Genomic DNA, 12,479 nt, shown 5'->3' with positions numbered 1-12,479 from the left:
CTGCCTCTTGAATTGCTGGTGAGACAAATTCAATACTTACTACATAGACGGGAAATGTTTGCAGCTCAGTTTTGAACTTGAGTAATCTCAAACTACACAAAGTATAAGCAGTGGAAAACATTTTTATAGAGACAAACTTATATTTGGGTTAACTTTTAATCCTGGGTTAGCGTTAACCGGCTTTCGAACAACTCGGCCCTGATGATTCGAGAAATAAGACTAAAGTGGGTTTTCCAATTCTGGTATCAGTATCATGCTGGGTCATTTGCGAAGTAGAAATACCTATGTTCAGCGTCAGCGTGTAAGGGAAAGTTTTTTTCAAACTGACCCAGCAGGGTCTGATTTGAGGTGGTTCAATACCATCACAAGGCATGTTGACAGCGTCAGGGGACCTAATTCCCTCTGGCACATTGATGGACTACACTGCCTTATCAGTTGGAGGTTCGTAATACTTGGTGGTTTTGACAGGGCTTTAGACTTTAAGTTGTGCAACAAACAATTCTGCTGCGACTGGGCTCACTCTATTCTTAGCTGCTGTGCAAAGTTATGGATTGCCCTCTAGAGTGTGTTCAGACGAAGGGGATGAAAATTTAGGGGTAGGAAGAGCTATGCCATGACACAGGGGATTTAATAGGGGAAGCAAAATTGCTGGGTTGTCTGTACACAACCAGTGAATTGAGCTTCTCTGGAGAGAAGTCTTTATTTAAGTTGGTCAGTTCTACTACACTCTGTTCTACCAGATGGAAGAAAATGGCATCCTGGAATCAACCAGCATAATCGATCTGTTCTGTTTGTATTACATATTTCTTTCCAGAATTAACAACCAGTTAAACCTCCTAGTTGAGGCATGGAATAACCATGCTGTACACACAACCAATATGGGTGAACGCAGTGATTTTATAAGATATATGTAATACTGGAAATACTAGCTGTCAGGGATGCATTTGATGATAACACCCAACCAGATGAATTATCTGGTGAAGACCCAATAGGACTTACACTAAAATCACATTCTGTTTCCTAAAACTCCCCTTGAGGTATCGATATATCATAGGCTGGAGGACGCACTCTTCCATTAGAAGCTGATATAGTTGGCAAAGCCCTAATGGAATACACTGAGGTGCATGAAACTGCTCTTAATGCAAACATTTCCCATCTAAGTAGTAAATACTGCATTTGTCTCACCAACGATTCTAGAGGCCCTATCTTCTCAGCATTTGCCTTGGTACCTCTGTCCAATGAGTCAACTAAAGGATTAGCCTACGTAGCTTGGCGGTGTAGCAATTTTTTAAGCAATTTGAGTGCGAGCGCACAAAGCGACAAAACCTGCCTTGTGCAATGCATTAAAACAAGACAAAAGGGAAGAAAGAACACTAACTCGCGAGGAGAAGAGACACAGTTAAAATAAGCTTTTATGTGCTTGTAGGAACGAAAATAGCTGCGCACGGATAAATCCTTCTATAATAAACCAGCTTGGCTACAGGCCAATTTCTGATCTGTCTGCAGGCGAAAAGAATTTTCCGGTTATAAGCCTCCCCAGATTAAACCCTCCCCCATTCAAACTTTAACCTTTCCACATCAACTTACCAACGTCTCATAAATCATTGTACTTTAAATAGATACAGGTCATGAATAAGTCTGCAGATAGAGTACAGGTCAAAACGTTGACTCTGAGTGGCTCCCATGCCATAAACCTGGAATAACTGCAATTTTTCTTTTATATATACCCTTTAGAAGAACTCCCTTCTGGTATAAGCTTCCTCGGTTGAAAGCCCAACCATTACACACAAGAAGTTTATGGTTGGCCATTCGTTTCAAAATTACGACAGGGTATACGCGGGTTTTTCTGCCGCGTATACTTGTTTACATACGTTGCGTATGGGCTTTAAGCTCATATATATATACGGCCATTTAGATCGCGTATATACGCATTTTTAAAGGGCCACATATTTGCGTAAATTCAAGCGCGGGGATATGCGAAATAAATGCCCAAATATACGCGTCCTACAAGGACCCATATATACGCGAGCCAAAATGCGCGTATATGCGGGTCTCGTAAATTACGTTGTATATGCCAGCACGAAATGTGCCTTTTAAGAGAATGTCTGCTCGTGTATGATAACAATGAAAATTACTTTAACTAGAAATCGTAAAAATGGCGGCAGTGGTAAAATGCCTTGTCTTGGTCTATCTGCAATTTAATGTTTATTACTGCAGCTCTCCAGTGAATGAACTTCTAGAAACAGTTATGCGTCTTTTGAATGACTGTTTAAGATTTTATCCCAACGCTAAGAAAACGACGAAGCCGTGATAACGAGCGCCAAATGCGGCGTAGCCACGAGGAGCCTGTTTTGTTTGTTTTGTTTTTGTTTGTTTGTTTTTTATTTATTCCATTCTAAAATTACTACCATAAATATAAAGTAAACAAGTAGAAGCAGAGAAATGGAAAAAGGCAAAAATATAGCAAGCTAATTAGATGCCCTTGTTTAGATAACAATAATAATTAGGATAAAACAGTTACCTTAACATAGGAGAGGAAGAGGTATGAATTAATTAATACTGAGCAAAATAATACTGTTAGAGTGCTGTTTTAAAACGTTTTCTAGTTGCTAAGTTACGTATAGATAAAGGAAGGTCATTCCAAAAGTAACATCCAATGACAGTGGGGCAAAATTTCCTTATATTTATTCTGGCGAAACCGGGATTTAAGTGTTGTGAGGATGCACTACGAGTAGTGTAGTTATGTTGCTCAGATACCAGAGATAAGGTGTAATTAGACGGTTTTTCATCAATTAAGTGCTCATACAATAGCTGGCAGGTACACACATGTATAATGAGGGTTCTGGCACAGCGGGTACCAGGGGGACAACAACCGTCCGAAAAAGCCCCCCCAGCACCTTCTCCTCAGACTAAAGCTTCGGAGAAGGTGCTGGGGGGGCTCTTTCGGACGGTTGTTGTCCCCTGGTACCCGCTGTGTCCAGAACCCTCATTATAAGAGCACATTTTTTTTTTTTTTCGACAACCAATTTTTCGACAACCATTTTTGGAGAAAGGACACATCTTTTGGTTGCAAAAGTACAAGGTCTAGGATCTGCGAAAAATATCGTTTTGTAGAGAGCTATTTTACCTCGCAAGCTGGGTTGTCGAAAGTGCACCCAATACTAGGAGCGCATTTTTTTCGACAACCATTTTTGGAGAAAGGACACATCTTTTGGTTGCAAAACGGATGCAGGTATTTGGGGAGAACAAATTTTCGGTTGTCCAAAGTGCGCACAATTGGACAATAGATGCAAAAACAGAACAAACATGGTTTTGCAAGAAAAAGTTGTGGATTTCGACGACCAAACAATAGTTCTCCAACCTTCCAATGTTGTAGCTCTATTTTTCCCAAGAGCCAAAGACGCAGCAGAAGCAGTCGAGGACGACGATGCAGCGGCAGACAAAAGCCCAGCAAATACAGCGTCAAAACAAGCCTTCGAAAGCGAAGAGGAAGACGCAGCAGCAGACGAAGACGAAGCAGCAAACACAGCGATAAAACAAACCTTCGAAAGCGAAGACGCAGCAGCAGGCGAAGACACAGCAAAACAAACCTTCGGAAGCGCAGACGCAGCAAAAAGAACCTTCGGAAGCGCAGACACAGCAGCAGACGAAGACGCAGCAAAACAAACCTTCGGAAGCGCAGACGCGGCAAACATTGCGACAAAACAAACCTTCCGAAGCATGGGGCTCCGATGCGAAAAAAATGTTGCAGAGCACCTTCTTCTGGAAAACGCGTACCAAAGCAACCTGTTGTCCGACATTTCCAAGGTAGACTATCTGGAAGGGAACCTCGGTAGCACGAATTTGCGCCCGCTGGAGGGTCTGCCGGCATTCGTAGACGACATATTCGTCTTTGGCTACGTTTCTCGAGAGGAGTGCGTCTTCCAGAGAGGAAAGCTGTGCTGCACAAGTGGGGAGAAGGGGGCCGCAAAACTAGTGGTGGCGAGCATCGCGAACGCTTTGGAAAGACCCTGGGGAAAAGGGGCTACATGCGGACGTCCCTCGTGCACACGGTCGCGGTCGGAGAAGCTGCACTCAGCACAATCCGCGCAACAATTGCGAAAATCGAGAAGGACACACTCTGCAGGGCGAAAGGAAAATGGAAAGAAATCCACCCGAAAAAAGAGATTGCCGGGTATTTCGTGGCGAAATGCGATGTTTCCGAAATCCCTCTGGAGGATATCCACAGCAGTCTGCATGTTTTCGAAAAATGTCTGGAGGGCCATGGCTACGGAATCTACAGCATCGACTACACGCAGGAGTTTTCAGGAGTTCTGGACCGCGAAGCTCTTGTGGCCCACCTTGGTTTTCGAAAGGCGGCGGATTTCTGCACTGCAATCGCCGAAGAACAGCCGACGATTCTAGAAAACACAAAAACCGTCGGGAAGCACGTCTGCACCTGGATATCGACACCCGAGGAAGGGCGCACGGCACGCACAAATATATACAACAAAGTCGTGTCGAATTTCGAGGCAGGAGAAATCCGCGAACATGTTGGCGGCCATCTGGCAGACTACGCCGACTGCCCCAACTCGCACCTCCGCCAAACCTTCCAACACCCGGACGTGCAAGCCCGAGGGTGCACACGCATCGACGTCTCTCTGTACGCGCCCCCACTGTACGAACTTTCGAGCAAGAAAGCCACAGACTACATCGGGAAAGTCTTGGAGCAAGTTTCCACCGAAGACGAGGAGGACGGCGTATTCGTGGTCCAACCACCCAGCAAACAGTGGCAAAACCTTGCCAAAAACCTGGATCGGTGTCTGGTTCTCGCGGACAGACCGCAAGGAAATATCTTTGTTGGCTGGTACGCGCACACAGGGACAGAAAGAATTTCGGGGATCCACGCACGCCCCACACCAGCGAAAGTGCGAGACGAAGTAAAGTGGGAAAAAGCTATCTTGTGGGCCGCGGGGGACTTTGGCTTTCGAAACTGTCCAATTTTTCGGGTAGACATCCTGTCCGCAGACGAAGAAGGGGTGGAGCTAGGCCCGCTCCATTGCTACACGAAAGACGAAAACGCTCGCACAATACTCGCCGCGAGCAAAAAACCAACACAGCTCCACCCAAACGGGGGCGACCCGTCGGAGCTTCTACCGCCAACAGACAAAGTTGTGTGGGAATGGCGGGACAAAAAATGCCACGCAATCGGCAACGATTCTTCGAAATACGAGCTCCAAGCAATACAAGAAATCGCAGAACAGCGCAAAATATCCGCACTTTCGACAAGAAACAGAGAAAAAGTTCTTGCAGAGATTTGGCACGCCCGCACAGCCGAGGAGTGGAGACGAGAGATTTGGCAAAGAGAAGAAAAACAGCGAAAAAAAGAGGAGGAAGCGGCAAAGGCTCGAGCAGCGGAAATTGCCAACCTGCGAAAGTACGCCGAGGCGAAGAAAAAAATCGAAGCAAAAAGCTGGGAGATTCGTGCAACAGTGGTTGGCACTCTGTCTGGTGCGACAAAAAAAGTTGTGGAATTGCCAGCAGGCAGAAAATGGGATGTCCTAGGTTTTCGAGACAAAGAAGACAAAGTCCGTGTTGTATTGCGGCATGGGAAAGAAGCGGCAGTTGCTGTTTGGGCGACAAAAGGTTTGCAAAAAATCCTTCTAGAATGTGTGGACAGCTTCCGTTCGGACAAGAAAGACAGCACTGGTCGGCAGCTTTTCTGGCTAGTGTCTTTCACAGGTGTCGAAAAATTTGGAGGGTTGGTGCTGCAAATCGAACCTTCGAAAACTTTCAAAAACTGGGAAGGAAAAACCATCGTGTGGAACCCCATACAAGTGGTATCCGCGCCAGACAGCGAAAGACTTGCATTCTTGCGGGCTCTAGGATCAAAATGCGAGGAGTACGAAGCCCTTCGTGTGGAATTGGCCAAAAACTGTCTGCAAAAAATCCCCGCGCCGGGAAACATAACGACGAAAAAACAACAGACTTGCCGGAACGGGAGTACATATGCAAACGTTTCGCTACTACAACCTTTCGAAACTCCTTGCGGACCATTCTGTTCTTGCTCCCGCTCGGCGAAGATGGGGAACCGGCAACAGACGAAGAAACTCCAACACACGGAGTCTTTCTAGAAAAAGAGATAGCGGCGATGGGCGGCATCGAAGCGCTGGAAAAAAGAAAAACCCCATTGCGTTGCTGGCTTGGCGAGGAGAAGACAACACCGAGCAATAGAAAGTGCCGCAGAGTTCTGATAGCGTAGCCGTGGGGCAAGCCCCACACCCCAAACTTCTACACGGGGACAATAGTTCCGCCTTCGAAGCAGAAAGCAAAGTCTCCCTCGAAAGCAACAACAAAGAGTTCGCCAAGATCCCAGTCCAACCATTTTTTCGCTGTCTCCGAGTCGATATGGCCTACAATGTGCGCCGATTTGTGTTGCCGATTGCGTGGTATTTTTTGTCACGCCATTCCCACACAACTTTGTCTGTTGGCGGTAGAAGCTCCGACGGGTCGCCCCCGTTTGGGTGGAGCTGTGTTGGTTTTTTGCTCGCGGCGAGTATTGTGCGAGCGTTTTCGTCTTTCGTGTAGCAACGGAGCGGGCCTAGCTCCACCCCTTCTTCGTCTGCGGACAGGATGTCTACCCGAAAAATTGGACAGTTTCGAAAGCCAAAGTCCCCCGCGGCCCACAAGATAGCTTTTTCCCACTTTACTTCGTCTCGCACTTTCGCTGGTGTGGGGCGTGCGTGGATCCCCGAAATTCTTTCTGTCCCTGTGTGCGCGTACCAGCCAACAAAGATATTTCCTTGCGGTCTGTCCGCGAGAACCAGACACCGATCCAGGTTTTTGGCAAGGTTTTGCCACTGTTTGCTGGGTGGTTGGACCACGAATACGCCGTCCTCCTCGTCTTCGGTGGAAACTTGCTCCAAGACTTTCCCGATGTAGTCTGTGGCTTTCTTGCTCGAAAGTTCGTACAGTGGGGGCGCGTACAGAGAGACGTCGATGCGTGTGCACCCTCGGGCTTGCACGTCCGGGTGTTGGAAGGTTTGGCGGAGGTGCGAGTTGGGGCAGTCGGCGTAGTCTGCCAGATGGCCGCCAACATGTTCGCGGATTTCTCCTGCCTCGAAATTCGACACGACTTTGTTGTATATTTTTGTGCGTGCCGTACGCCCTTCCTCGGGTGTCGATATCCAGGTGCAGACGTGCTTCCCGACGGTTTTTGTGTTTTCTAGAATCGTCGGCTGTTCTTCGGCGATTGCAGTGCAGAAATCCGCCGCCTTTCGAAAACCAAGGTGGGCCACAAGAGCTTCGCGGTCCAGAACTCCTGAAAACTCCTGCGTGTAGTCGATGCTGTAGATTCCGTAGCCATGGCCCTCCAGACATTTTTCGAAAACATGCAGACTGCTGTGGATATCCTCCGGAGGGATTTCGGAAACATCGCATTTCGCCACGAAATACCCGGCAATCTCTTTTTTCGGGTGGATTTCTTTCCATTTTCCTTTCGCCCTGCAGAGTGTGTCCTTCTCGATTTTCGCAATTGTTGCGCGGATTGTGCTGAGTGCAGCTTCTCCGACCGCGACCGTGTGCACGAGGGACGTCTGCATGTAGCCCCTTTTCCCCAGGGTCTTTCCAAAGCGTTCGCGATGCTCGCCACCACTAGTTTTGCGGCCCCCTTCTCCCCACTTGTGCAGCACAGCTTTCCTCTCTGGAAGACGCACTCCTCTCGAGAAACGTAGCCAAAGACGAATATGTCGTCTACGAATGCCGGCAGACCCTCCAGCGGGCGCAAATTCGTGCTACCGAGGTTCCCTTCCAGATAGTCTACCTTGGAAATGTCAGACAACAGGTTGCTTTGGTACGCGTTTTCCGGAAGAAGGTGCTCTGCAACATTTTTTTCGCATCGGAACCCCATGCTTCGGAAGGTTTGTTTTGTCGCAATGTTTGCCGCGTCTGCGCTTCCGAAGGTTTGCTTTGCTGCGTCTTCGTCTGCTGCTGTGTCTGCGCTTCCGAAGGTTCTTTTTGCTGTGTCTTCGCCTGCTGCTGCGTCTTCGCTTTCGAAGGTTTGTTTTATCGCTGTGTTTGCTGCTTCGTCTTCGTCTGCTGCTGTGTCTTCGTCTGCTGCTGCGTCTTCGTCTCCGCTTTCGAAGGCTTGTTTTGACGCTGTATTTGCTGGGCTTTTGTCTGCTGCTGCATCGTCGTCTTCGACTGCTTCTGCTGCGTCTTTGGCTCTTGGGAAAATTAGAGCTACAACATTGGAAGGTTGGAGAACTATTGTTTGGTCGTCGAAATCCACAACTTTTTCTTGCAAAACCATGTTTGTTCTGTTTTTGCATCTATTGTCCAATTGTGCGCACTTTGGACAACCGAAAATTTGTTCTTCCCAAATACCTGCATCCGTTTTGCAACCAAAAGATGTGTCCTTTCTCCAAAAATGGTTGTCGAAAAATTGGTTGTCGAAAAAAATGCGCTCCTAGTATTGGTTGCACTTTCGACAACCAAGCTTGCGAGGTAAAATAGCTCTCTACAAAACGGTATTTTTCGCAGATCCTAGACCTTGTACTTTTGCAACCAAAAGATGTGTCCTTTCTCCAAAAATGGTTGTCGAAAAATTGGTTGTCGAAAAAAAAAAAAAATGCGCTCTTATAATGAGGGTTCTGGACACAGCGGGTACCAGGGGACAACAACCGTCCGAAAGAGCCCCCGCAGCACCTTCTCCGAAGCTTTAGTCTGAGGAGAAGGTGCTGGGGGGGCTTTTTCGGACGGTTGTTGTCCCCCTGGTACCCGCTGTGCCAGAACCCTCATTATACATGTGTATACCTGCCAGGTATTGTATGAGCACTCAATTGATGAAAAACCGTCTAATTTCACCTTATCTCTGGTATCTGAGCAACATAACTACACTACTCGTAGTGCATCCTCACAACACTTAAATCCCGGTTTCGCCAGAATAAATATAAGGAAATTTTGCCCCACTGTCATTGGATGTTACTTTTGGAATGACCTTCCTTTATCTATACGTTACTTAGCAACTAGAAAACGTTTTAAAACAGCACTCTAACAGTATTATTTTGCTCAGTATTAATTAATTCATACCTCTTCCTCTCCTATGTTAAGTTAACTTTTTTATCCTAATTATTATTGTTATCGAAACAAGGGCATCTAATTAGCTTGCTATATTTTTGCCTTTTTCCATTTCTCTGCTTCTACTTGTTTACTTTATATTTATCGTTGTAATTTTAGAATGGAGTAAATAAAAAAAACAAACAAACAAAAACAAAACAAACAAAACAGGCTCCTCGTGGCTGCGCCGCATTTGGCGCTCGTTATCACGGCTTCGTCGTTTTCTTAGGGTTAGGATAAAATCTTAAACAGTCATTCAAAAGACGCATAACTGTTTCTAGAAGTTCATTTACTGGAGAGCTGCAGTAATAAACATTAAATTGCAGATAGTGTCATGGAATGCTTAATTACATCCCATAGGAACAGCATGTTTAGAATCATATTTAATTCGTAACAATAGTTTTGGTGTAGGTGTCATGGAATGCTTAATTACATCCCATGGGAACGGCTTGTTTGGAATCGTGTTTATTCCGTGGCACTCGATTATGTGATTTGTATTCTTTCGTTGTGTAACCAGTTCTGTTCGGTGCTTTTGTGGTTGGTCCTTGACCAATAGTTTTCTTTTCCTTTCTTTGATTGTAACACCTTGCGTTTGCATATTTAGGTTTTTTTGGGGTGATACGTGTTGAGAGGTTTTTCTGTGTGTAGAAGAAGCAGGTTGAAGTGTAGTTACGAGCGAGGCTAGAAAGTGGCAGGAACACGTCCGGAAGCACATTTTCATTACTGAGAAGCCATCAGTAAACCATTCCTAAATTCACGACAAAGAGCCATTTGCCGGGGAACGTGAGTGCTAAATAGCTGGTCGAAGCAATCGAAGGACAAGCGTAAAGTTCTGTCGAAGCCATCGAAGGACAAGCGTAAAGTTCTGTCGAAGCCATCGAAGGACAAGCGTAAAGTTCTGGTCGAAGCAATCGAAGGACAAGCGTAAAGTTCTGTCGAAGTCGGCCGTTGTAAACCGGACAGCTGGAGTAAATCGGAGAAGTCAAGTTGAAATATACCGGACTGAGTGAAGACGTAATCGGAAGAAGTAAGTTGAAAGGTGGGAGTAATAAACGGGAGTTTGAATTGGTTCGTTGTGTGTGTCATTTGCTGGTGGAACGTTGTTGGGGTCAAGTTCATGGACAAGGACTTCAGACGCAAGGTGAACTGAACTGAACTACGGAAACGCCTATTTTTTTTTTTTTTTTAAGGAATATTCTTGTAAATAGATTAAGTGTACTGAAGTATTTAGCTTGTTTATTATATTCTTGTAAATAAATTAAGCTTAATTATTTAGCTTATTGTATTATTGTTAGTTACCCTATTTAATGTATAATGTTATTTTAGTGTAATTGTTATAATAAATGCTTGTAGACTTAGGTAGTTGTTGCGTGTTTTCTCGGGTTCGTTTATGCTTAGTTTTTTTTTTGTTAGAGAGAGCCCACCTTTGTGGCGCGGTTTCGTCACAGATAGACCAAGACAAGGCATTTTACCACTGCGGCCATTTTTACGATTTCTAGTTAAAGTAATTTTCATTGTTATCATACACGAGCAGACATTCTCTTAAAAGGCACATTTCGTGCTGGCATATACAACGTAATTTACGAGACCCGCATATACGCGCATTTTAGCACGCGCATATATGGGTCCTTGTAGGACGCGTATATTTGGGCATTTATTTCGCATATCCCCGCGCTTGAATTTACGCAAATATGTGGCCCTTTAAAAATGCGTATATACGCGATCTAAATGGCCGTATATATATATGAGCTTAAAGCCCATACGCAACGTATGTAAACAAGTATACGCGGCAGAAAAACCCGCGTATACCCTGTCGTAATTTTGAAACGAATGGCCAACCATAAACTTCTTGTGTGTAATGGTTGGGCTTTCAACCGAGGAAGCTTATACCAGAAGGGAGTTCTTCTAAAGGGTATATATAAAAGAAAAATTGCAGTTATTCCAGGTTTATGGCATGGGAGCCACTCAGAGTCAACGTTTTGACCTGTACTCTATCTGCAGACTTATTCATGACCTGTATCTATTTAAAGTACAATGATTTATGAGACGTTGGTAAGTTGATGTGGAAAGGTTAAAGTTTGAATGGGGGAGGGTTTAATCTGGGGAGGCTTATAACCGGAAAATTCTTTTCGCCTGCAGACAGATCAGAAATTGGCCTGTAGCCAAGCTGGTTTATTATAGAAGGATTTATCCGTGCGCAGCTATTTTCGTTCCTACAAGCACATAAAAGCTTATTCTAACTGTCTCTTCTCCTCGCGAGTTAGTGTTCTTTCTTCCTTTTTGTCTTGTTTTGATGCATTGCACAAGGCTGCGTAGAGTTACGTGACGAGCGGTCGTTGCGGAAAACTAAAACCTGAGGTGATTGTTAAAGGCGCTTGTCAGCAGATGTAACTTCTTTAGATAAAACTCTTCACAGAATAATTGATATCGATTGTGAACCTTATGTAGATTTCTATAAGGAAACTGATCACTAATTCGTTTAGACACAATGATAAGTTAACTCTAAAGATAAGATATGCAAGAACGAGTGTTCTTAAATATACTTATTTTCATAGAGTTGTGGAAACATGGAACTTCCTTCCGTTTTCCATTCGTGAGGCTACAAGTGTAAATTCTTTTGAAGCTTTAGTCAAAAAGTTTTTTATGGATTAATATATTCTTTGAATGTTTTTCTTGTTATAATATTTAATATTTATCACTACCATATTTTAATTTGCATCATTTTTCATTGTAGTACATTTGGTGATTTGCTTTAATATGCGGTCTTTGACTATTTTGCATTTCATTCTTTGGCTTCTCCTTTTGTATGCCATAAATTGTAATTAATACAATAAAGGCGACTTCATATGATCAAGAGTTTATCATGACCCCGTTCAAGGCAAATAAAAGAATGCTCCCTCCCTACCCTGAGCTATCATTAATTGGGATACATTTATGTAGTAGCTGGGAACCTGCGATTCCTCGGCGTGATCAGTGCCATTAATTATTTACCGCCATATCCTACCATCTTTGTTTTTATTTATTTTTCGAACTTCGGGAACACGCTCAAAGCATGAAAACGTATTTTCTCAGTTATCCATGACGAGTTAATCGCGTTAAAAATGTTCGTGAATATTAGCCCGGCCGGCTAGACTGATATTCTATCATTATTTCCGGCTTTTGTCTAATGCCTCTCATAAGGTTGGCTTCTTTAGACCTCTTTATAATTTCTTTCCATTTTAATGTAGCAGGAGTTGACTTTATCCCTCAAATCGAAACAAAAGTTAAGATAAACAAACGAGAGTTGATCTCGTACCTTTTTAGAGAAAAGGTTTCTGTTTGATTAACAAGTTTCTATAGTGGAACACCGCCTCAGAGTTGTCAAGTTTAATTACTAACTTCGT

Source organism: Orbicella faveolata, unplaced genomic scaffold (assembly GCF_042242905.1).
Source record: "Orbicella faveolata isolate gen_17 unplaced genomic scaffold, um_ofav_v1 contig_47, whole genome shotgun sequence".
Lineage (NCBI taxonomy): Eukaryota > Metazoa > Cnidaria > Anthozoa > Scleractinia > Merulinidae > Orbicella > Orbicella faveolata.
Note: the sequence above shows the minus strand (reverse complement) of the source record.